This window comes from Lissotriton helveticus, chromosome 3_2 (genome assembly GCF_964261635.1).
Source record: "Lissotriton helveticus chromosome 3_2, aLisHel1.1, whole genome shotgun sequence".
NCBI classification, from domain to species: Eukaryota; Metazoa; Chordata; class Amphibia; order Caudata; family Salamandridae; genus Lissotriton; species Lissotriton helveticus.
In genome coordinates, this window is record NC_136062.1 from 399,082,736 (window position 1) to 399,109,274 (window position 26,539).

Here is a 26,539-nt window from a genome sequence, read left to right on the forward strand (position 1 = left end):
ACGCCGTGGAACTCTGGAACCTCCTCAACACAACATCACCAGACATCGCCTTCCTCACGGAAACCTGGATGAACGTCTCCTCAGCCCCCGACATCGCCATCCCGGACGGGTACAAGATCATCAGGAGGGACCGCGTCAACCAGACCGGAGGAGGCATCGTCATCGTCCACAAGAACACCATCCGCATCACGACTGACTCCAACGACACCTTCGCCGCCGCAGAGTACCTCCACTTCCAGATACACACCGACCCAAAGACGACCCTCAGAGGCACCCTTGTCTACAGACCCCCGGGACCACGCACTCAATTCAGCGAAGACATCACGGACTTCATCAGCCCGCACGCCCTCCCCTCCGCCGACTACATCCTCCTTGGGGACCTCAACTTCCACCTGGAGAACAACATGGACCACAACACCGCCGCCCTGCTGGAAAACCACGCCAACCTCGGACTCAAGCAACTGGTCAACACCCCCACCCACTACGCCGGCCACACGCTTCACCCAGTCTTCTCTTCCAGCAAGCACATCACCTTCAGCCACGCCACCGGACTCCACTGGACTGACCACAGCTGCGTCCACTTCAGCTTCAGAAGAACCACAACCCACCACCACCCGCAACAGGCTCCCCACAGGAGCTGGAGCAAGATCACCGCCGACCAGCTCACCACCTCACTCAGCCAGAACCCACCCACCAGCACAACGGACCCCAACGAAGCAGCCCGCAACTTCACACAATGGCTGACCGCCTGCGCCGACGACCTCGCCCCACTGAAGAACCCTCCCAGCAGACCCAGAAGCAAGAAGGCCCCCTGGTTCACCGACGAACTCAAGGACTCCAAGAAGACCTGCCGCACCCTCGAGAAAGCCTGGCTCCTCGACCAGACCACTAACAACATGACCGCCCTCAAACACGCCACCCGCAAGCACCACCAGCTTATCCGCACCACCAAGAAGAAATCACTGAAGGAACGACTGGACAACAACGCCCACGACAGCAAGGAACTCTTCAGCATCGTCAAGGAGTTCTCCAACCCCAGCACCGGCAACAACGACATCACTCCTTCACAAGATCTCTGCGACTCTCTCGCCTCGTTCTTCCACCGCAAGATCGCTGACATCCACAACAGCTTCGGCGCACCATCCACGCACCCAACCGTCGAACCAACGCCCCCCACCGCCACCCTCCGCACCTGGACCACGGTGACCACCGAAGACACAGCCCGCACGATGAACACCATCCAATCCGGATCTCCGACCGACCCCTGCCCCCACCACGTCTTCAACAAGGTAGACTCCACCATCGCACCCCAACTCCGGGACATCATCAACACCACCTTTAACACCGCCACCTTCCCGGAGAGCTGGAAGCATGCCGAGCTCAGCGCCCTACTAAAGAAACCAACAGCGGACCCCACTGACCTCAAGAACTTTCTCGCTCCTCCCTTTTCCTGCTAAAATCATCGAGAAGATCGTCAACAGACAGCTGGCCGCCTTCCTCGAAACGAACGGATCCCTCGACCCCTCGCAGTCCGGGTTCAGAGCCAACCACAGCACCGAGACCGCCCTCATCGCAGCCACCCACGACATCCGAACCCTGCTCGACAACGGGGAAACAGCGGCACTCATCCTCCTGGACCTCTCTGCAGCGTTCGACACTGTCTGCCACCGCACTCTAGTTCAACGCCTCAGCAACATCGGCATCCAAGAGAAGGCACTGAAGTGGATCATCTCGTTCCTCGCCGGAAGAACACAGAGTCTGCCTCCCCCCGTTTCGATCCGAGGCCACCGAAGTCATCTGCGGCGTACCACAAGGATGATCACTCAGCCCCACCCTCTTCAACGTCTACATGAGACCTCTTGCAGCCATCGCACGCCAACACAACCTCAACATCATCTCCTACGCCGACGACACCCAGCGGATCCTCTCCCTCTCCAGAGACCCCGACACCGCCAGAACCAGCCTACACGAAGGGATGAAAGACGTCGCCGAGTGGATGAAGAACAGCTGCCTGAAACTGAACTCAGACAAGACGGAAGTCCTCATCCTGGGACCATCGCCCTCGGCCTGGGACGACTCCTAGTGGCCCCCCGCCCTGGGCACCACTCCCAAACCAACAGACCACGCATGCAACCTGGGCTTCATCCTGGACTCCTCCCTCTCGATGACCAGACAAGTCAACGCCGTCTCCTCATCATGCTTTCACACCCTACGCATGCTCCGCAACATCTTCCGATGGATCCCGACCGAAACCAGGAAGACGGTCACCCAGGCACTCGTCACCAGCCGACTGGACTACGGAAACACCCTCTACGCCGGAACCACAGCCAAGCTACAGAGGAGACTCCAACGCATCCAGAACGCCTCCGCCCGACTCATCCTGGACATCCCCCGACGCAGCCACATCTCCGGCCACCTGAGGGACCTGAACTGGCTCCCCGTCAACAAGAGGATCACGTTCAGGCTCCTCACCCACGCACACAAGTCTCTCCACGACCTGGGCCCCAAGTACCTCAACGACCGCCTGACCTTCTACACGCCCACCCGCCAGCTACGATCTACTAGCCTCCCCCTCGCCGCCGTACCACGGAGGCAGATCCTTCTCCTACCTGGCAGCCAAGACATGGAACTCCCTCCCCATCCACCTTCGGCTGACCCAGGACCATCTCGCCTTCAGGAGACAACTCAAGACCTGGCTGTTCGAGCAGTAGCGGACCCCTTCCCCCAAGCGCCTTGAGACCCTCCCGGGTGAGTAGCGCGCTATACAAGTGTTATGATTGATTGATTGATTGATTGACCTCAGTCGCGCTGAGATAACAACACCGCCGCAGCTAGAGGTAACCGCAGACAAATTCCAAGGTTGTAAGCCGGGCAGGTTGGCCTGGTTTCCAGTCCAGCTCCCTCCTGAGCCACAGACCGACGAGTTGGCGAGACCGCCGGCGCAGAGCTGGTAAGTGAGTTGGCGGGCTGGAGGGCTGGTGGGCGATCCAAGCCTGGAGATAAGCAAAGGCAGAGGCAGAGAGTCTGAGCCCCAAGCCCCAAACCCCAAGCCCCTGAGCCTAGAACCCCTGTGCCTGAGCCCTGAGAGTGAGCCCTGAGCCCTGAGACAGCCCAGGCAGAGCATCGAAAAGTGTGCCACACCGGTGGTCAGTACATGCTCCCGTTTTCTAGCTTAAGCCACACATCTCACTCACACTGCAGGACAGGAAGGACAGAGGCAGTGTGTCTAGTAGAGTGCGCCAGAGAGCTGTGAGCTAAAGCGATACATAGACTGCTCCAAATAATATCAAATAACATCATTGCCAAGGAAGAACAAAGAAGGGGTAAAAGAAGGGGCAGAAGCCCTTACTCACTCACGTAAGGCGTCACCAACGAATAAACCAAAGTAAAATATTAACAAAACAAAAAAAAAAGGGGGAAGCAACGGCAAAGAAATGAGGTCGGGGAGGACACGAAGAAACCCCCCGCAAATAACAAAAAAGAAAGCCAAGACTAAAACCTCTACTCCCTCCACTGAGGATAGCACGGTCACCACATTAATACCCCCGATCTACTCCATCTTTGGTACAATGAACTCTACCGGCAAATTTACATTCTTAAAAGATCCAGTATCTGCAATGTATACAATTCCAGCAACACCGAATGGTCTTCAAAGACCAATGTCTCCATGCAAACCAACAAAAACAACAGACACAGGGGCATCACAGTCTTGTTCTAACCCGAGCCCAGGGAGGAAAAATGAATCGGATGAAATAAGCAACTGTGTACAAACGGCTTGGGAAAATACTAAACACCTGATACAAACACATGCGCAAGTGCACATGGAAAATAAAAACCAAGACACAGTCTCAGGACAAGTAAATTTCCAAATATCACCAGGAGCAAACAATAGAACTATGGACGACGCAAGTGAAGGAACCTCACAAAAAATGGAAACAAGTAAAAAACAGAATATAAATGATAGCACAACCACAATATTTGTTCCACCAATATTAGACATACATTTGGATCACTTAATGGTTAAAAGTCAAGAGATCTCTTGCAGTAACGAAGGGCAGTGTAATATTAGCGCCAACAATGAAGCACACAATGTATATCCCAATAGTCACTCAACCCCAAGGCATGAATTGTGCCCAAACCAGGTAGCGATAAACCTCAATACAGAGAGAAAGGACTGCAAACTACCTTGGGGGGGCCCGACTTCAATCCCAACTTCAAACGGATAACAAAGGTATTACACAAACACACATGGTGCAGTCTGACGATAAAGTAATTGTACTTAACTTGGATCAAACACAACACCACAACCAATCACTAGCAACGAATGTGGAGTTCCAGGGAGCAACATTTAAGAATGTAAAAAATACATCAATCTTGGAAACCTTAAATACAAACATAATTGAGATATCCAGTAGGCTGAATCATTGCGTAGATGTTGAGGACGCGGATGGGTCTCTGTACCCACCGGCAAGCCTCAGTGTAAAGGGCCTTAAGGAAACATCAGTAATTGAAATCTCAAGTTTTTCAGTGGGGAACGACCTAGTTACATCAAAAAGTCAGGGCAAACCACACAAAAAAGATGAGGAGCCGAAAACAGTCAGGACCCCCAAAGGCCAGACATTTTGGGAATCTGGCATAACTCATAATAAAGTGAACCAACGCCAGCAAGAACAAAGGCAAGAATTAAATAAAAATCTGGAATCAATAATCACACTACATAGTGCACTGGGGAGCATACTGGAAACCTCAATTAAAACTTTAAACATGCAGTCTGACAAATTAGACATACAAATACAACTAATGAGCTCCATGGCGGAATATATATCCGCTATAAATAAAAAACTAGGGGCTAGATGTAGGTCGGTCGGTAACGGCCGAAAATCGGTATTTTCGGCCGTTACCGACCGGTATTTCAGAAATGGTAAGTAGGGGCATTATTTTACAGAATCGGTAAATTTACCGATTCGGTAAATTTACCGATTCTGTAAAATACCGAATCGGTATTTTTACCGATTTGGTAAATCTGAGATGTAGGTGGGACTCTTCTGAGTCCCACAAGCCTTACCGAATCGGTATTTTACCATCAAATCCAATTTGATGGTAAAATACCGATTTCGGTGTGCATGCACATGCACACCTATGCCATATGACAGGCAGACCTGCCCTTAGGGCATGTATGCCTGCCACATGGCACCCGAGCCTGTTTTGGGGGGCCAGAGGGTGTCAAAGTGACACCCCCTGCACCCTTGTGAAAATCGGTATTTACCGATTCGGTAAATACCGAATCAGTAATGCCCATTCATTCCTATGGGCTTCAAAGCCCATAGGAATGAATGGGCATTACCGATTCGGTATTTACCGAATCGGTAAATACTGAAATTGTTCCGATTCGGTATTCCAGCACATCTGGAATACCTACATCTCCACCCCTCTGATTTACCATTCTTAATTACCGAATCGGTAAAATTCGGTAATTTTCGGTAATTAAGAATCGGTAAATCAATTCTACCTACACCTGGCCCTAGATACTATGGTCATCACATTTGATATGATCCAGGAGCAAATCCGTCCGTGGGGACTATCCAAGGTATGTAGCTGCAACCCCATATTGGAAAAATTGAAAGATCTGCCATTCATACTGAAGGATATTCTGCAGGAATGCAAGCTTGCCAATCAAAACAACATCAGCACACTAAATGGAAGTGACCTTATTTCCTTTGTGCAATGTATAAACCCTTTATCCAAGGCCACAGTTACACCCTGTTGGACCTGCGATGGGCAAGCCCAGCACAAAGGGGGTAGCTTGGCTCAAGTGACAAGGCAAGTGAAGGCTGTAGTGGTAAGCCGGCTTTGACCCAATAATAACTCCCTGCACAGCCACACCAAAAAGAAGGACACCACACCACTGCTGTAGAAAAATACGATTCCTTTACATAAAAGTTCTCTGTTGTAAATAGGGTTGACTGGGAAAGCACATACACATTTATTTTGGTCATACAGTTCTGGGTTTCAATTCTGTAATAAATAGTACTATAAATAAAGTCAGGAATAAATAGCATCATTAAATAGAATAAACTTCAGGAATGAGTACCACAAATAAATATCACAATAAATATCAGAATAAATACTGGTTCATTTAAATAAATAACCACATGTTTCTTCTGGTATCGCTGCCACCAATTAAATACTTTAGGAATATCACATTTGCAATACGTTTCAAATGGGAAAGATAACTCTTACAGTTTGTGTTGATTTCTATGACAATGTATACGGGCTTCTCTGGGCACAGAATACGTTTTGGGACTCTTTAAGGTTCATTCAGGGCGTATGCGCGTGTATCTAAAAGGCAAGGAAACACAGTGAATACTTCATTTGCACTCGGCTGCCATCAGGACAAGATCTCTGCCTGCCGGTGAAGTCTATGCGCGCCTACGGGCTCTACCACCGCTAGAACACAGGCGGCACCAGTTCAAAGTCTTTAGACTGACGAACGGGCTGCCCGAGAGGTCACACAACCTTCACGCTCAGTCAAATGAATGCCGGTTCACAGTTCCTTCACAACGCTGCACCCAATATGAAGAAACGGGCCCACCTCACATCGGCTGCAATCGGGAAGCGATTCAGTCAGGGCCCAGCACTTCTCACTTCAGCGACGGGGTTCTTAGGGGCTCCACGGACCTCCCTCCGACTTCCGCATACAGGGTGGTTCCCGCCCACAGCTACAGGGTCACTGGGGAGTGGCAGAGACGCTAGTCCCGCCCAACGAAGGCCGGCCTTTCCCCGCCCCGGCGCACCAACTCACCTTCAGTCCGCGCAGGAAGCGCTCTACGCTGGTGGGGCTCGGAGACGTCCGAGCTCCCCTCTAGAGGCGCCTGTCGCAAAGGGGGCGCTGTTGACGATCGCGGTCGCGGCGAACTTGCTCTCGCCTCGCGACTTGTGAAATCTGTCACAATTCACCGGCGGGGAGGCACACGAATCTGGCCACAGTCTTTGGGGGTAATGAGGCACTTGCTGGGTAGGCGCTGTAGGCGCTAGGTCACTTCTCACGTAGCTGACTGGAACGCCAGTCAGGAACAACGCCAGCAGCCCTTTGCTACTCTACTGCCTGCGCTACCAGCCACCTCAGGGGTCAACAGGGCAGGTGTCAATCTGGTGTCAAGTCTGGAATCTCTTCTTCTTCATCTTCTTCTTTCATCTTCTAAAATGGCCGCCAGGGCCTGGGCCTTGTATAGCCAGTGCCCTGGGGTACTGGCACGAGCCAGAACGTTCTAGAACCTTCTCTGGCTGTGACACTGACATGGCACTTTTGAGGTGTATTTAGGACACTAACAGCCACCGTACTGTGGTTCTAGAGCAGCCATTTTGTGTACCTGAGGGAAATAAAGGAATTCCTGTCAGGAATGCGCGCCAAACAAAGGGCGCCAAAACCTCAAAAGGCCAGAGTTCATGAAGGCTCCAATGGGAGTCACTCACATGAGGGAAAAGGGTGTCCACCATTTTAGGGCCATTTATACAGGTTGACAACCCCAGTTTGTAATGCCACAGGTTTCGCCAGGTGCCTTGTAAATAGGTGCCACAAACCTTGTGAGCAACTGGGCGTCAAGGAACATCTAACCCCATGAAACAACACATTAAAAGTCCTGGTAGACAAAGAAAAGCGACAAATTTTGGGAGGTACAAAAGAAATCATAGTAGTGAGGGGACTCTCAGAAGCAGACAGGTCTAGCACACCCAAAAAGAGTAATAAAAATAAAACAGCATTGTTGGTACAACAAACATTGGATCAAAGAATAAAGAATGATGAATTAACAAAGCTAAATGACGCTCCATCAGAGAAAACAAAAATATCAGGAACCGAATCCCCTGTCGGACACTCCAACTGCCATAAACCAACTGAGCAAGATCAACCTGAGCTGGAGGGGAAAGAATATCAGATAAATCAAAAAGGTCCAACAAAGCGGCAAAAGAAACGAGCAAGAAAAAACAGAAATCAGCTCGTAAAGTGTCCATCTGTCGAAAAGCAGGTGTTGATTAGCTACCCCATTTTCAATTGTGTAAAAGCAAAAAAAAAAACTGAATTTGATCCAAACCTGAGGGCACAAATACCACCCACAAGGGCAAAGAACGATTGTAAAGATCTGATGCATAGATCTCAAAAAGAGAGAACCAAATCCATGCCCAAAAGACCAACCGACCAGACGAACAGGGTGTCATCTAAAATACCTATGAATCGCGAGGGGATTGCACAACCACAAACTTTAGGTACTAAAATCAATTTTATGACCTCATCGTCTGTCTCAAGTGATGTGGATTTGAGCATGGAACAAGCGGACAGCGACGTAGCAGAACGAAATGAACCAGCAGCGAGTCCACAAAGTGACCTGCAACAAAAGGTGATTACCCCTAATCAAAAAGCAAGTACTTCGCAGCAGAGTAAAAAAATCAACATTAACGAGCCAGATCAAAATAAGCGTGAGGCCACTAAACAGGGATGCCAAAGGATGGTCATTAAAAGCAAGGAAAATAACAAGAAGGCATTGCCCATCCAGATCACCATTCTAAATGCCAATAGTAGATCAGGTAAAAGTGATAATAAAACATCAATCACAGCTAAGGTAAATAAGGGCTGCAACGATCAATTACAAGTAATATTAACTTCAGGGAATAAAGAACCACAACAAAACACTGAACTAACAAACGCAGTAAAACTTGGACCCAGTCCCACATCTGTCGCCAGGGAAAAAGGGCATTATATACAAAATGGCGGCCCAACATGAGATTGCAGAGATGGAATCCCCAAGGCCAGTATGTCAACCGAACAGCCTCAGAAGGATGTCAATAAGCAAACTATAAAACACCAGTGTGTTGACATAATGGGCCATGGCAGCCATAACATAAGAAGGACTTGGCCAAACGATAACGCACGCCTCACCAGTGAGGTAACACCAGACCTGAAAATCGCAACAGTAGGAAGGCTACTCTTCATTCCAAATTACAAAGTACAAGGTACGCAAGACTATTTAAACCGAGGAAATATCCTACACTTGATATCCACAATCACAAGTCTCAGCCAAATAACAACAGCTGATCTACTTTCAATAGAATTTATCTCCCTTGGAGACAATGTAGCAAAGGAAGGCACAATGACAACATGGAGTAACGAGGGAATTGTCAAGAGCATACTTGCTGAAACCATCAAATTCGAGGAGTGGGGAATTAGTCTGAAAGAAGAAGCAAAACCGGGTTATCCATCTCCTCTCCTAAGGAAGCACGGCAAAAGAGAAGATCACACACGGGCAACTCAACCCACGCATTCAGTACTACATGGCGCCAGGGGAGCAGAAATTGACAACAATGATAGCCGGGGACTGACACAGCGCATTAATGTCGATTGAACCCGTCGCCAGGCAGGCAAAGTTAAGGAAATTCGATCAAACTCCTCTCTTGGAACATCGCAGGAGCAAAAGAAATTTTAAATGATACTAGAAAAACAGACGCCTGGGGCATGTATGACATCATAGCCCTCCAGGAAACATGGTTAATGGAGCCAATCGATGTACCAGGTAGATTATGTTTCCATGCCAGCGCGACTCGCACCAAGCGTTACGGCCGTGCTAAGGGGGGACTTTTGGTATACATATCCACTGCACTTAATATCAAGGCCTCTCAATTGCCCACATCATCGGCAAATATGCAAATCATCAAACTGGATGGGATGTCCCATGGTAAAATTGGAACAATAATCCTAATCAATGTATACGCCCACCCGAAAAATACACCTAAAAAAGAGCTCTTTAAATGCATCAATAATGTCGTTTCTGCCTTGAACAACCAAGATGGGACATTATCTTGACAGGCGCTTTTAATGCCAATCTTCTCCATTGCTCGGAAGAAGAGTATCACATTATAACAGCAAATGAGCAGTTTGAGTTTGAGTTTAAAATTATTTGTAAAAGCGCGCATACACCAGCGGTTTCTTGGCGCTACAACTAACAGAAATCCGGGGCCAGAAACGAGACGGGGGGACTGCGAAGGGGATTATTCAAAGGACTTCCTGAATAGGTGGGCCTTAAGTTGCTTCCGGAATTGTGGGTACAGGGTAAGGGTTCGAATTTCCAGGGGAAGAGAGTTTCACAGGGACGGGGCAAGGGTGGCAAATTTAGAGCCTCCCCACTTCTTTCTTCGGTAGCGTGGAATCATGAGTAAGGACTGGGAAGACGAACGTAGCTCTCTGCTGGGAACATAAGGGGTGATCTCAGATGAGATGAATGCTGGGGCTGAGCCTAGGCGAGCCAGGAAGGTAATGGAGGCGATCTTAAATTGGACCCGGGCTCGTACAGGGAGCCAGTGTAGAGACTTCAAAAGGGGAGTAGAGTGATGAAATTTCAGGAGATTGAAAACCAGGCGGGTTTTGTATGAGTTGCAAACGCCGTAAGCTATATGCAGGAATACCCGCATATAGGGCGTTGCCGTAATCCAGGCGGGACACCACCATGGCGAGGATGATAAGTTTAAGAGCAGAAAAAGAAAAAAAACGGGACACCCTACGTATAGTACGCAGTGAGAGAAAAGAAGAAGAAACCACAGAGCTAACCTGGGAGTGAAGGGAAAGTTGAGAATTAATTTTTATACCAAGGGTTTTAACTGAGGTAGCGGGGACAGGAGGGAGACCAAGAGAGGGGGGCCAGAACAGAGGAGTCCAGGGGCTGGATGAACCACCTGTCAACACCAGCTCGGTCTTGTCGGGGTTGAGTTTTAAGTGGTTGTGGTTCATCCAGTCCCGGATGTGAAGCATAATAGATTGAAAATTAAGGACAGAAGAGGGAGAAGAAGACAGGTCAAAAACAAGCTGGAGATCGTCCGCGTAGTTAAAGACGGCGACCTTCATTTGTTGCAAAGAAAAAATGAGAGGGGCAATATAAAGATTAAATAAAAGGGGAGAGAGGGAAGAGCCTTGGGGAACCCCGCAATGTACTTTCCGGACGTCCGCTGTGAAGTCACCCAGGCGGACAGCCTGGGTGCGGTCACTCAGGAAGGAGGAAAGCCAGACCAAAGCGGTCCCCCCGATCCCCGCCGCCCTGACACGGGAGAGTAAGATGGTGTGATCCACCGTGTCAAAAGCGACTGAGAGGTCGAGGAGCACCAGGGCCTGGCGTTGGTTGGTGTCCATACCCTCCCTGAGGTTGTCCAAGACCGAGATGACAACGGACTCCGTAGAGTGTGCGGGGCGAAAGCCGGCCTGGCGGGGGGCAAGGGCTCCATGCATCTCCACAAAGGAGCTCAGGGCGCAGGTGACGTGGCGCTCGAGCACCTTTGCCAAAAATGGCAAGAGGGAGATAGGGCGGAAGTTGGCAGGAACGGAGGGATCCGCACCGGGTTTTTTCAGGATAGGCACGATAACCGCAGATTTCAAAGGGTTGCGTACCACACCTTGAGCCAGCGAGCTGTTAAGAAGATGAAGGGGGGGTCAGGGCAGGTGACAAAAATGTGGCGGAGAACGTGGGCGGGACAGGGATCCTGTGGAGAGCCGGATTTGACCAAAGGAACTAAGGTGGTCAAGGATTCCCTAGTTATGAGGGGGAAGGAGGTGAGTTCACCCTTGGGAGAGAGACATTGGGGGTCAACAAAGGAAGAAGAAGGGGGGGGGATATTGGCTTTAATGGTCGCAATTTTATGAATAAAATAGTTGTTAAGGGAATGACAAAGTTCTTCGGACGGGGCGGGCTTAAAAGTAGATCTGTCCGAGAACGCCAAGTTTTGAACAATGGCAAATATTTCTTTAGACTGGTTTTCTGCAGCCAGTATTTTGGAGGAGAAATAGGTGGTTTTGGCCTCCAAGATGTCTTTTTTGTACTGGGTCAAGATATTAACATACTCCAGTCGTAAAGTGGGGCTGTAATTTCTCCTCCAGGCCCGCTCTGCGCGGCGTACTGCCAGCTTGGTGGCCTTAAGCTCTTTGCTGAACCAACGGTTAGCGTCCTTCTCGCGCTTAGAGGTGATGCGTTTGAGCGGTGCCACAGAGTCGCAACCTGAAGACAGCCACTGTTCTATGGCCTTGACCTGGGAGAGGGTGGATAAACCCCGCCGGGGAGGGAGGGAGGTGGTAAGGAGGGAAGAGAAATCTTCCAGGTTGGCTCGGCCCCAGGCTCGGACCCAGATGTTCTTGGGGCGAGGGGGCTTAGCTGGGGGGTGAATAGGTAGGGAAAATGAGATAATATGGTGGTCGGACCAGGTGCAAGGGGAAATTAAAAGGGATTCCACAGGGCAGTTCAAAGACCAAATCTGGTCGAGTACATGACCTTTAATGTGGGTAGGGGAGTGGACATAAGGTATGAAACTTAAGGATTGAAGAGTTTCGGAGAACTCCTTTGAGGATAAACATTCGGCAGGGTCAGAGGGCCAGAAATTAAAGTCGCCGAGAAGTAAAATGGAGGAATTGTTAACAGTAATGGTAGCCAGGACTTCCAAGAAGTCTGGGAGGAACTGTGACGGGGATTGGGGAGGGCGGTAAGTAAGAAAGCAAGTCAGAGGGGGAGTAGTGGAGGTAGTGCGGATGACCAGGTACTCGGTGGTCATGATGCCAGGCAAGGACAAGATTTAAAAGGGAAGGTCAGTACGTGCGATGACTGCTACACCGCCCCCGGCTCTACCAGTAGAACGATCTGCCCGGAGGGCATAATATTGGGTCGGTAAAGTGGCTAGAAAGGCAGGGAGGGAGTCATCGCAAAACCAGGTCTCCGTTAAGAAGAGGAGATCTGGAGCATAGAGGTCCAGCAGGACCGAGAGTTCGTGCGCATGAGCGACAGCGGATCTGGTGTTGAGGTAAAGTGCTGTGAGGACTTTGGGGGTGGTCGGAGAGGTCTTGTCTCCAGGCGGGAATAGGGGGCCGACAGTAGGAGATGAAATGAGAGGGGGAACAGCTAGGGAAAGACCAAGGGAGGAAATGTGAGAGTAAATGGGAGCTGGGATGGGCCACGGTCCCAGGAGGCAGCAAAGTTGGTCGGGGGTATAGATGATATGGGGGGCAGAGTGACATGCCCCTAGCCCCGGACTGTCGCGGACGGGCTTGCCTTTGGCGCGCCCGCTGCGCCCGTCCGCTGCGCCCCCGGCCTAAGCACATCCTTTTATGCAGGGATCAGGGGGAGAAAGGAAAAGGAAGGGGGTGTGGCCTGCAAGGTGGGCGGAGCTTACTCGCTCGCGGTGGATGGCGGCAGCGAGGGAGGATTCCCCAAGGCAGTGCCCAAATCGGCTGTCTGGGACCTCCAAGGAAGGCAAGGATGTTGCCAAGATGCCGGTAAGGTTGTGAGCACACAAAATACAATTTTCAATACAATTTTAAAAGCAAGTAAAAGACAGCGCTCCCGGCTTTCCGCCTCAGGAGTTTGTTAGAAGGACGCGCTAGCAATCAGCGCGCGCTTTTAAACAGATGGAAGGGGGCGTGGCCTGCAAGGTGGGCGGAGCTTACTCGCTCGCGGTGGATGGCGGCAGCGAGGGAGGATTCCCCAAGGCAGCGCCCAAATCGGCTGTCTGGGACCTCCAAGGAAGGCAAGGATGTTGCCAAGATGCCGGTAAGGTTGTGAGCACACAAAATACAATTTTCAATACAATTTTAAAAGCAAGTAAAAGACAGCGCTCCCGGCTTTCCGCCTCAGGAGTTTGTTAGAAGGACGCGCTAGCAATCAGCGCGCGCTTTTAAACAGATGGAAGGGGGCGTGGCCTGCAAGGTGGGCGGAGCTTACTTGCTCGCAGTGGATGGCGGCAGCGAGGGAGGATTCCCCAAGGCAGCGCCCAAATCGGCTGTCTGGGACCTCCAAGGAAGGCAAGGATGTTGCCAAGATGCCGGTAAGGTTGTGAGCACACAAAATACAATTTTCAATACAATTTTAAAAGCAAGTAAAAGACAGCGCTCCCGGCTTTCCGCCTCAGGAGTTTGTTAGAAGGACGCGCTGGCAATCAGCACGCGCTTTTAAACAGATGGAAGGGGGCGTGGCCTGCAAGGTGGGCGGAGCTTACTTGCTCGCGGTGGATGGCGGCAGCGAGGGAGGATTCCCCAAGGCAGCGCCCAAATCGGCTGTCTGGGACCTCCAAGGAAGGCAAGGATGTTGCCAAGATGCCGGTAAGGTTGTGAGCACACAAAATACAATTTTCAATACAATTTTAAAAGCAAGTAAAAGACAGCGCTCCCGGCTTTCCGCCTCAGGAGTTTGTTAGAAGGACGCGCTAGCAATCAGCGCGCGCTTTTAAACAGATGGAAGGGGGCGTGGCCTGCAAGGTGGGCGGAGCTTACTCGCTCGCGGTGGATGGCGGCAGCGAGGGAGGATTCCCCAAGGCAGCGCCCAAATCGGCTGTCTGGGACCTCCAAGGAAGGCAAGGATGTTGCCAAGATGCCGGTAAGGTTGTGAGCACACAAAATACAATTTTCAATACAATTTTAAAAGCAAGTAAAAGACAGCGCTCCCGGCTTTCCGCCTCAGGAGTTTGTTAGAAGGGGCGTAGAATCTCAGGAGTTTCCATCCGCAAAGAAGAGGGATACAGCTGGTAGGCAATTGATGTGGGACCTTGAGCATATCGGGCTAAGGGTGTTAAACGGAAGATACGTGCAAGATAAACCACCTTCTACAACCTATATAGGTCACGGAATAAGCACAATTTTGGACTACACTATAGTCACACTGCCCTTGCTAAGACTGTTAAAAAAAAATCAAATAATCACTTCATTAGATAGTGACCATTCTATGCAGCATATCGAAATAAAATTGACTCCTTCAAGGTACCAACAAGTACAAACTATGGTAGGCGAAGTATCTACAATCAATCTGAAGCGATTGAGGTGGACAAGCACCACCCTGCCACAAATAGCGTTGGATGCCAAGAAGGAATTTCAATCCTTAGTCTCAGATAAAGATCTGTGTTCTGAGACTTGGACTGATTACTTAAACAAGCTACCCAGGACAAGTATCAATATTAAAAAGAAGGCTAACCTAACAAACAGTGCTGCCTTTTCCACAGCCACACTTACATTGAGAAGACGCCTGCGGAAATCCACAAGACGAGCACAGGGCCATAAGGCCAATTCAAGTGCTTGGCAGGAAGTTCGAACAATACGGAAACTTTATAAGAAGCAAATCTGGACGGAGAAAAAACATCAAGCCAATGAGTTCTGGACTAAAATGTTGTATAACATAAAAAAATCTGACACAAGGGCCTTTTGGCTGCAAGTTAACTCTCTGAGCAGATCAGCACAAGTCATAAGTATGACCTGCATACCCGAAAGTGCATGGGTCCAACACATAGTCGACACCTTCTCAATAAGATCAGTATTGCAGCAGCCAGCAATTACATCGAGTATAGTGGCCTTAAAAGATATACCTTATGACTGGTCCAACATATACAGAATCCAACAGGAAAGTTTGGACCAATCGTTTCGGACTAACGACGAACTCCAAATATCACAAATCATCAGAAGAAGTAGGCAAGACAGTGCGCCCGGACCAAATGGCAACCCGCAGGCAATTTACAAGGAGGACCCACAATTTTGGGCTGGTAAATTCAACCACTTGTTCCGATCTATAAACAACACACGTGAGCTCCCAGAAAGTTGGAGGGGAGCAATTATTAACCCAATTTACAAAGGCGGAGATCGCAAAAACCCGGCCAATTATCGGTTGATAGCCCTCATTGATGCAGAAGCTAAATACTACGCATCTTTAGTACTAGCGGATCTCGCAAAATGGTCTGAAACCAACAAAAAAATCCCGACAAACCAGACAGGGTTTCGCCGCGGAACAGGCACAATGGCAAATATAATGGCCTGGAGTCTAATCGCGGAATAAAGTTTACAAAATCACCATGCACTTTACGCCTGTTTCGTAGACTTCAAGGCGGCCTTTGACCGTGTTAGCAGGCATTTACTTTGGCATAAACTGAAGCAGCAGGGATTGCCAGACTCAATCTTAATTCCAATCATTGACCTGTACACTAACACCTGGATGCAGGTAAAGATTGACAACGGACAGCGGCTAACACGAAAGATCAGCACCTCAGATGGTCTAAAACAAGGCTGCGTGTTGGCACCTCATCTCTTCAATTTATTCATGGCTGATTTAACATCAAACCTGGATCAGATCAACGCTCATCCACCACGGCTAGGTCACCTGCGTGTTACACATCTATCCTATGCCGATGATGTGGTTTTACTCAGCCAGACGAAAATTGGTTTACAACGCCTACTGCAAGAACTGACCAGATACACAAAATTAAACCTATTAGAAATAAACAGCAAGAAGACCAAGATCATGGTTATAACTCGCCGTCAAAAAGCGCCACCAACTTTCGCAATAGATAAGAGCAAATTGGAAGTGGTGGAAAGTTATAAGTATCTGGGGATACAACTAGACACGTGTTTAAATTTCGCAACGCACTAGAATGCCATCGAAAAGAAGGGGATTGCCTTGCTACACGCTTTCAGCAATTTAGCAACTACACTTAGAGGCCCTATGTTCAATCCGCTCCTAAACGTAATGAAAGCTAAGTTATTGCCAACAATATCTTACGGGAGCATACTACATCATGGGAAGAGTGCACAGCTCATAGAAAAAATACAAACAAAAATCTACAAGCGTGTATTTGGTCTGCCAATTAACGCATCACCCGCACAAGTGCGACTTGAATTTGGTCTGCAATCTCAAGTTCTGCTAAAAAAATATGAGACTGTCAAATTTTGGTACGATGTCTGGATGAACCAGGAAATAGAGATTTATCGTGCCATGTGGGAAGCAATTCATAACAGTCCTAATTCCCAGTATACCAAATTTTTAAATCTCTCTTTAGAAACAACAGAATTGGCCCCACTTTGGGAAACCAGGCTTCCGGTACCATTGTTCAAACAAACAGTAAAGAAGGTGGCCAGTAGGCATTCTTTACTTAACGATAAGACATCCTTGAGTCATCGTGAACACGCCTGGATGACAATTCAATCATATACAAAGCTGGTTCCTGCAGCATATTTACAACTTGCTTTCTCAACGCACATCAAATCTAGATATCTTACATTTAGGCTGGGTAACTTCCCAACAAATTTTGATCTACCAAAATGGCGGATGCAAGAAAATAAAGGGTGCAAATTGTGTGGAGCAAGAAAACAAGACTTAATTCATCTGATCTGCATCTGTCCCGCCATGAATTTGGAACGCCGGAGCAGACTAAAGTCAAAGTTTAATGTAATTGGAGTTCGTACCTGTTGGTCTGCTATCATACAAACACTTTGTTCTGTGGACCCTAAACTAATTTGCGGAGCAGTCCGATTCATAACTAAATTTGAGAAAAAGAGGGGAACCTTGGTAAAGTCCTAATCTCCATCATGAACTCGTACATTAAATATGACTGTTCTCCCTGTCCCAGACACGGCAATTTTTAAGCACAACATTGATTTTTAACAAATTTTACGACTCACCACCTGCTTATCTGCTGTCTAATGTTTATCTTCTGCTTTTTAATTATCCAGATATTTTATATTTTTGTAAGGGTTTTTATTAATTGTACAATAAAGTTTGTATCCCTCCACTGCATTCAAGCACAGGACCAGGGACATACATTGCACTCACCCTCAGCTTTAAACCCTTGCAGGACCAGGGACATTTACTAATGTCAGAAAATCTACTGTACTAATTTCCAGGACCAGATACGGCACTCTTGCAGGACCAGGGACATTTACGAATGCACACTCTCCGTGGCACTCAATCAAAAGTACCAGGCATGCATACTGCACACACCGTTGTCACAAGAGTTACAACTGAAGACACTCTCTTAGGAGATAGAGGTCAGGAGACAGTGCTCTTAGATAAACAAGATGCATGCTTAATCTAGTGGGTACGCTACTAGTTACTTATTGAAGGCCCCACCAGGTGCCGCATCCTCCCTGCTCAGTCCGTTCTTTCAAACTGCCGACCAAATTTTACTTCAAATTTCCATCATGCCTTAGCAAGCACGACAAAGGAAGGAAAATGTAACAAATAGTTTGCGAAAAAATAAAGCTGGATATACGGAGTAGAAAGTAACATTTTCGTCTGAGAAAATAGCTTCTACCATCTCTTTGGAACAGCCACATCATTTGACATGCTTTGGTAATAAATAAGCAAACGCAACTTGCACTATATAGAAGTAATGAGAAATCTCATTGGTCTGAGAAATTCCAACTCAAACTATTTTTCAGCTATAAAACTTTGGGCTCATTATTGTAACCACAGAACTCATGGGATTCAACTATTAGCTTGATAGATGGCACAACTATTGCTGCATAGGAAGAAAGTCATGGTATTTTGCTTTTCCCAGGAATACAACGAAGGACATCGTTTTACTTTTGTTAAATTAGAAATCATCTGACTTATTATGTAACTATGCCCAAATGCAATTACAAATGAATAAAAACTAAACAACAGTATTAATGTTCATTTGCTGTGGCACCTATCAAATATTTATGAAAATGTTAGGGATACAATAGAAAAATTATCATGCAATTTCTTTCTCATGAGTTATGAATTTATTATAATAGCTTAACATGTATCAAAGATGATTAAGTGTTGGTGAAGACAAGTCTTCAAGCTTTTTCTGTTACTATAATATTTAAATTAAACAAGGTTTAGTGGATAAAATAACCCCAAATCCTCACACACAATCAGGAACTTCGACTAAGTGGGTCCCTTGTTAGATTGTAAGAGTTGTACCCAGGCCATAGATCCAGATCAAAGCATGTTCCTAGAGGTTGGATATTCACCCATTTTTTATGTGGGTATTAAAAGTGTCCTGCTTAACAGCCTCCTGTAGGCCACTTTCTCGCAAAGGGTTACTGATCTATTAACAACTTTGACAAAGCAGTGATACTCTGATCCTGCAAACTAACCCACAATAACTCCTTGTTACATTCGCAAGGACTGAAATTAGTCAATGAGCTTCAACATGATATATCTACTCCTCACATAAAAAGATAGTACACAATTACACGCTCTTTGAGGTGTGAAGCGAGAATGATTAGTGATAGACCAAATTCAGGAGAAGAAAGATTTTTCAGGCTTTGCCCACGTATAAGCAGAGACATTGAGAAAAAGCATCCTTACGGAACTTCCTGATGTAGGCTGTAATATATCTCTAGATCCATGCAGGTGCTATCAGGTACACAATCTGATGGCGACTACACTCTGTTATTAGGAATCTGGAATACTAGGACACCCTACAAGGGGCACTCATTGGAGGTGTCCTGCCCACCCTACTACCCTCATTCATTCATTCACTTCTCCTACTCTTGTTATTATGTAATTAAAATATATTCCCACTCTCTTCTTCCATCAATGGTCCCTCTGTAACATCGAATTCCTCAAGTGATAAAACCTGGTTAAGGACAGCAAACATTAAAACAGGTGTTTTTAGTGTCTGAATCTTACAATGGGTTATGTTATGTTACTCTGCCCTATTCCTCCAAGTACACAAATTACATTAAGGTTTGGCATTAGCAAGGATGGGTCATCACTATTGCAAATCTCATGAAATTAAACCCTGACCAAAGCCTAGCTTTTAAGGATGTTAAGTGCCTTTGCAGATCAGCTATCATGAGGGTGGAAAGCAAAACTACACCAAGATTTGACATTGGAGGACATGTTCCTTATGAGGTTCCCGCACGCTCACCAACAACTAAGCCCTCAAAGTAGTCCATCACCAGCACCCACCCTGCTTTGAGGATAAAAGACCCTCAATAAAGCAAAACCCTCAATCAGTATACAAAATGATCAATAATGCCTAGGTTTTCAGCATTTATGAGCTCTTTCCAAAACTTGTATTCAAACCAGGGGCGTAACACAGCCCCCCGCAGCCCACGCGGTGCGGGGGGGCCCGAAGTTCCAGGGTGCCCCCTCGGCACTGTACTCTTTCCGGAGAGCTCCTAATTGAGCCCGGAGGGGGCCCCCTCTACATACCTGCAGGGAGGCCCCCTCAATTTTCGTTACGCCAGTGATTCAAACACTAGTTGGTAGAGGAAGAGGTATCTAAAAAAAGTTAAAACATTTTATTTAAAAAGACAGTGAGTTTGCACAGGACGATAGCACATTTACATGAAGAATTTTCCACTTATAGTGTCCTAACTTCCTACTTTGGCACTTTGTTTGCGAACTCATTTAAAGAGGCTAAACGAGTTGCTGTGTATGAATCTGGGGATGCACAAACCCATGAAGTTTTCCAACAAGTAGACAGAATGCTGAACCATGACAACATTTATTCACATGATCTCACTAAGTGTTCCTGTTCAGAAAACATAAAACAAATAACTGCTAAACAAATAAAGTTTACCGTACTTCGATTGGAAAAAAATGGTATTACAGATCCCTAAATATATAGCACATGGCCAGTCCATAACAAAATCCAAAAACAAGTGCTGACAAGTGTTAGTTATGTCAAAGAAAACAAAAAGATGCAGAGAAGGTGATCAATACACAAAATAAAAGGGTTAGAAAGAACCACCTCGGGATAGCTGGTGTCCCATCATAACACATTCAAGTATCCAGTGTCATCATCTGGCATTCCAAACAACTCTCTCAAGTCCCTCCTCGATCCCAGAGGGGAACAGAAAGAATGAGTTGTATCCTCTTGTGCGGTTCTCACAAAAGAAAACAGATACAGAACGGACTCTTTCTTTTTATATATTTATCTGAAATATTTCTTAAGTGCAGTGCAAGAAAAATGAAAAAAGTGTGATTTAAAATAAAATAGTGATGAGGTATGTAGATAGTCCTTTTATTTACAATCTCTAATTTGTTTTCCTGCTTAAAACCAGTGTGAAAGTGAAAAAGAAACAGCTATGAATTAATCACTGTTTCAACAGTCAACATGTTTCAGCCACTAGGATGATTCTCCCTGGCTTTCTTCAGGACCTAGACAAACACAACTTTGTCACTGCAAATCATAGGATTTCATACATACAGTTTAAATGCTGATATATCAGTATTCGGAGCCTCGATACAAGCATGATGCATTACGGCATCTGAAAAAAATAAGTGAGGATGAAATACATCTGCATCTAATAGTTTTGCTACATACTTTTTATTTGGAATCACAGTGGTAGAAGAAGATATGCTTACCATTGCTAGTCAAGGACTAGGCCTCACCTCTGTTGGCACCAGTTCAAGTTTTGAAAAGGCCCCGCTCTGTGGGTTAATCATAATCCAACAACAACAGTTTATAGAAAAAACATCTATGTATGGTTGTAGATATATTCTATGCCCTCAAACCATTCGTTGTTATTTAAAAAGACAAGCATACTGTTTAAACTTCATAGCTACAGTCCAGGTATACCTCAGGTCTAGCAAACGATCACAGAATATGAAAAAGAAGCTTGTGTTCAAATTAACTCTGTATATGAAATTATGCTATTTGAAGTTGTCTTAATAAGAGATTGTCACTATGTTCTGTCTCAAGTTTGGAAACGAGGAACATCCCATCCCCGAGCCAATAGTCCCAGTAGTGACCTTAGTCTGCACCAGAACAGATCAGTCTGGAGTTCTCTAAAAACCACTTGTAAGACCCCAACCTTTAAGCATTCATTGCTGAGATTGCAACATACCATGAGAAGTACTCTTAGCGTATAAATAAGATATCAGACGCGATTATTGAAAGACCGGTACAATTACCGATCTTCAGGTTAGCGTCTAGTTAGAAAAGTATTGCATTACCATATACTGCTCCATTCTTACGTTCGACTGACATGGGGTGCTATACCGACAAGGCAGAATTCATTCTAATAGCATCTACTTTGCTATCTATACTAGGTTCGCTCTCACTCCCATTACAGACCCGTAAAGAGGCACCACTCCCAAAAACGGGCTATCGCGTAAATGTGTACAGTCCCTCACCTGTTCGTCGGTACCTCCAGGTAGAAACTTCACTGGAGTGGAGGTACCCGACTCCTGGGCAGGCGGTCTTTCTATTTGGAAGAATTCAGGTGTTGCAAATTAAGGTGCATAGGGCGCAGATAAATGACATCATGTTGAGAACTACAAGACCGTGGAGATACCGCTGGGAAATTTAGTTCAATGTCAAAAAGTTAATCAATGCACGATTCTCGCAAAATAAACTGAGTATATAGTCCATTCTAATGTGTTACTAATACAGTGACTTCCCGTGTTTCGGCTACATTTATACCTACACTCGTATGAACAGAAATGATCTCTCGATGTGGTTAATTTTTCATTTTTAACCACACAATATCAATATGGGTGATTCAAAGTTTTTTGGCATGTTGTTTACATCGGAAGGGGGACAGTAAAACGTCTTTCACATCCTTTCCGTGTCTACACAGTCTACTTGGCTGACAGCGAATGTTGACAGTAATCTAAAGGACTACACGCTCGCCTTCTTGCTGCTGAGAGGGGTAGTGCAGTCTCATGTTGTGTATATCATATTCACATTGTGTAAGTGTATTGAGTATCCACTTTTATTTCACTGAATGTCCAATTTACACCAGATCCCTATACGTACACTGACCATGTGTCATCCCGCTTCGTTTAAAACTATTGACCATCTTTTGATTTTGTTTTATATTCGGTGCATTGATATTCAGTAATACATTATGAGCTTGCACCGATGTGTCTGTCATGGCAAATGTCTAAGGTACTCTGCTTATGTTGATGTACTATGTGTGGATCGTATCAGGGGGTAGTGTTGTATTCCACAAGTCTATACTTTAATCTGATTTTTATTGGCGATACATCTCAAGGCAGTGAACAGTATACGGGTATTCAAAAAAAGTGTCCTACTGTAAAGGATTTCTCAAGTATTTCCCAATATCTATTTACATCATACGGAGCCTAGTCTGAGCAAATGTCTAAGATACTCCGCTTATGTTGATGTATTATGAGTAGATCATATCAGGAGGTAGTATATTTTACATGTCTATACTTCAATCTGATTTTTATTGGCAATACATCTCAAGGCAGTGAACAGAATATGGGGACTCGAAAAAGTGTCTCACTGTAAAGGATTGCTCAAGTATTTCCCAATATCGATTTACATCATACGGACCTTAGTCTGAGATTAGGGATACTAGTTGTCCTTTATGTTATTTATTCATATGTCTGGGCAGGTGTCAAGCCATAGCCAAACCTTCCGATTTCTTCCGATACCACAGAGTGCTGTTGTATTTGTCAATAACATTATAGGCAGAGTCACCTCTGAAGGTGTCTTCATCTCTTAGAGACTACCACTTCATCTCTTAGAGAGTGACATCCATGGTATCGCATCATTTAAACCAGTAATATCACTCGATAGTCTGAAGACCGATTGTTGTTCTCTGTGGAATAAAAAAGTGGAGATATCGCTAATATGTGATGGAATAAAAGGTTTTTCCAATACTGTCCACACGAAATCTTCTGTTTCGTGATCTTTCTCAAAAAAATGTCTTGTCTGTTTTGTCATAGTTTTTATGCACCTAAAAGTGCTTTAGTGTTCCAATATACTAAGTTTGACTTTTCTTGTAGTCATGCCTACCTACTAGCAATTACAGGGGCATGTGATCAGATATATGAGGTACTCACTGTTGCAATTTGTGCAACTTTTCTGTACCCAAGGTTTCTGACTGCCTTTATCGATGGATTTAGATTGTCTCGTTTGGGCACATACAGCACAGGAACCACAAGGAAAATGGCCCTGGACTTTTGGAAGATCCCACAATGTGGCCTCTTTATCTTGCCTTGAACCTCGCGGGCGAGTGTGGACCAACGTATCGCGCAAGTGGTACTTCGCTTCAGAGAGAACAATGGTAAAGGTATCTTGTCCGATCAACTGTTTAGGATACGCCAATATTTCCTAATGCTCTTCTGGATGTTATTTGTAAGAGCACTGAAAATGTGTACAAACGTGAGACGACCCAGGGGAGGTTTAGCTGTTGGCAATTCAATAAGAGCTTCCCGGGTATTATTAGTTGCTCGTTTCTTGGCTGGTCAGATCAATTTCCTCGGATATTTATTTTCTTCCAGTTGTTTCATAAGATTTTTTTAATGCTCTTCATAATTGTCCAAAGTAGAGCAATTTCTCCGCACCCATAGGAACTGCCCGTACGGCAAATTTTCACGGAGCGATTTAGGATGTTGTCTGTCAAACCGCAGCAAAGAATTGTGTGCCATTGGTTTTCGATATAGTTCACTTTGCAGGCCTCCCGATGTGTAAAAAATTGACAGATCGAGAAAAGAAATCCTTTCTTTGTTGGCCTCAATTATAAATCTTAGAAAGTAATTTCTGCTATTTAGCCAATCCTTGAATCTAGCAACAGATTCCATAGTGCCCCGCTATACAACTAAAACGTCATCAATGTACCGCTTCATTAAGCGGATCGATTCAAAGTATGAATTGGATGCGGTTAAGACGTGTTCCTGTTCAAATATATGGATGTACAAGTTTGCCAGGCTGGGCGCAAAATTGCTGCTCATGCTAGTGCCAGACACTTGGAGATAGATAGTTTCTTCATATTTGTAGAATTTGTCCTTCATTGCCAATTGAGCCAAAGACATTATGAATGGGCCTGACGTTATGGAGTCCAACTCGGTGTTAGTCAATATTTGTAAGGTGGTATCCAGAGTTTCATCCTGCAGTATGGACGTATTAAGTGATTCGACGTCGAATGACTCCAAATCTATTTCTGTGTCAACTTTGATGTCGGGTAGCAGACGTAATACATCTTTGGTGTCTTGTAAATACGTAGGCATGGTTTTTACTATGGGTCGCAAAAAATTGTCCACAAAAATGGACCAAGGCTACAGTAACGACCCATTGCCTGATATTATGGGCTTGCAAGGGAGCGGCCTTTGATTTTTATGAACCTTAGGGAGGCAATAAAAGTAAGGCATGACCGGGTGACTTGTCTATAAAAATGAGGCTTCTTGTGCCGTGATCTAACCAAATGAAAGAACTCTTCCACCAGTGCTGTTATAGTTCTTTTCAGCCGCTCTCTAGGGTCTTCTTTTAATGGTCATTGGGACTTTCTGTCCGAAAGCTGGTGCAGGCATTTTTCTCTGTATGTCGTGGTATCTTGAATAACAACTGAGCCACCTTTATCCACTGGCATGATTGTTATGGTTCGATCTTCAGCTAGGGTAAATATGGCCAATTGCTCTCTTTTAGGAAGGTTACAGAACGGAACAGATATTTCCTCTTGGACTGCCTTATCAAATGAAAGTACTTTTGGAGGCACACTTGTGATGGGGGGGTTGAAGGTAGAGCGTTTCTTAAGACCTGTGTTCTTGTCTTGTATTTGGTCAGGTGCCATTTCTTTGTCACGGAAAAAATAATGTATGCAAATCTTACGAAAAAATTTACCAATTCGTAGTAAACCTGGAAACTATCTCCTGGGTTAGTCTCTACAAAGCCTAGGCCTTGATTGAGAACTCGCATTTCACCTTCCGTTAACTGTCTTTGGCTTAGATTCACTATCAAGCTCATTCCGCACTGGTTCCTGCTTGTCCGCTCTTCTTCGTTTGACTCCTGGTCCCCATATATATAATGTTGTTGGTTGGTTCCAGTGCACCTGAGCATTTCTGCTTTTGCCTCTTGGTCTTCCTGGGACAAACCCTAAAAAAGACTGGTCCTGAAAGTTTTGTGGATGTGATTGGAATTGTAGCATAGAAGACTGAAAGTGTGGAGGAGGGAAACCCCGAGGCGTTGGTGGCCACCATTGTTGAAATTGTGGTGTAGGTGGTCCACCTCGCCCATTGGCCCTATGATATCTTTCTCGGGCCCTACCTCAGAACTGTTGTCTATCATCAGTAGGGGCTTCTCCCTCATTTGAACTTTCTCCTGAACTGGACCCTGAGTAAGAGGAGCCATACCGTCTCCCTTTTTTATTGAATTCAGGAGGAGAATAGTTATCGCTTGTAAAGGGGTATACAACGTCAAGCTTAAAGCGGGCCAGATCTTTTTTTAATTTCTCAATTGTCGTCATTAATATGTTGTCTTTGAAATCTTGGTTTGTCTTATTCGACTCGTCCTGGTTTTCTTGAATAGGGTACTCGTGATTGTAGCTTTAATTCTGATGGATACATCTGCCAGTGTATTCCTTCCCTTGTGAATATCCCCTGCGCTAGCAACATTCGGAAAATTCTTTTGTAGCTTCTCATGCTGACGTGGACGACGTCACAGAAGCACGACATCGCGCGCGGCTCCGCTGATGTCACTGAATCCATAATAGGACTCCTTCGGCGTGATGACATCAATTCCCTTTTTTCCGCGTCGTCGGCGCTAACGGGTTTTCTTGGGATCCTCAGTAGCTCGTTTGTAACTTTGTTACTGTTGTCTTTTTCGAGTATTTACTTGTCACCACTCCAGAGTAACATGTATTAGTTGGTAAATGCCGTCACCACTCCAGAGTAAAATGCATTAGTTGGTAAATGCTATCACCACTGCGGAATAACGTGCATTAGTTGGTAAATGCTGTCACCACTCCAGAGTAACATGCATTAGTTGGTAAATGTGTCCACCACTCCAGAGTAACATGCATTAGCTGTTACAC

General features: G+C 46.0%; 1 long non-coding RNA gene across 2 annotated transcripts in view; it reads right to left on the bottom strand.

Annotated features, from left to right (window-relative positions):
* LOC144826029 (uncharacterized) overlaps window positions 1–26,539 on the bottom strand; it is a 335,744-nt gene that overhangs the window by 307,782 nt on the left and 1,423 nt on the right. The window contains exon 1 of one of the 2 annotated variants that reach the window (XR_013609675.1): window positions 20,965–21,015. The exons of the other annotated variant lie outside the window; for it this stretch is intronic. This is a non-coding gene — a long non-coding RNA (uncharacterized LOC144826029). Of the gene's footprint in view, window positions 1–20,964; window positions 21,016–26,539 lie in introns of those variants that run through there. 2 annotated transcript variants of the gene reach the window in all.